The sequence below is a fragment of the Poecilia latipinna genome, unplaced genomic scaffold (genome assembly GCF_001443285.1).
Source record: "Poecilia latipinna isolate Pla-1442-1.1 unplaced genomic scaffold, P_latipinna-1.0 Scaffold4766, whole genome shotgun sequence".
In the NCBI taxonomy this organism is placed as follows: Eukaryota; Metazoa; Chordata; class Actinopteri; order Cyprinodontiformes; family Poeciliidae; genus Poecilia; species Poecilia latipinna.
The window spans coordinates 1-650 of record NW_015117382.1 but is presented as its reverse complement, the minus strand read 5'-3'; positions in this window follow the sequence as shown (position 1 = coordinate 650).

Below are 650 nucleotides of genomic sequence, written 5' to 3'. Positions count from 1 at the left end.
ATAACACAACATGTACCTGTGCGAAACAGAATATGGACTGATCAGGAATCAGGTTCATCACAGCGGGTTCAGTACCTCGCGCCCATCTCTCATGAACTGGCCAACAGCCGTATTTAATACATTAATATTGGACAGAAATACAAAGAAATAACACAACATGTACCTGTGCGAAACAGAATATGGACTGATCAGGAATCGGGTTCGTCACAGCGGGTTCAGCACCTCGCGCCCATCTCTCATGAACTGGCCAACAGCCATATTTAATACATTAATATTGGACAGAAATACAAAGAAATAAAACAACATGTACCTGTGCGAAACAGAATATGGACTGATCAGGAATCGGGTTCAGTGGGTTCAGCACCTTACGAGGGACAGCATTTCATGTTAGCAACAAGCTAACATAGCATTTTACTGGAGTGATAAACTCAGTGAACCTACCTCGCGCCCATCTCTCATGAACTGGCAACGAGATGTTTGCGTTCACTATATTTAACCCTGCCAACCACCAGGAGGGGGTGCTGTTTCACCCTTTACACATGAACCCAAACTGGGAAGTAATGACAAGTGGAATTCTATACAATATTAACTATGTTACACTTGCCCACCTCTAAGGAACTGTAACCAAATGTTGAGGCACATGTTGACCA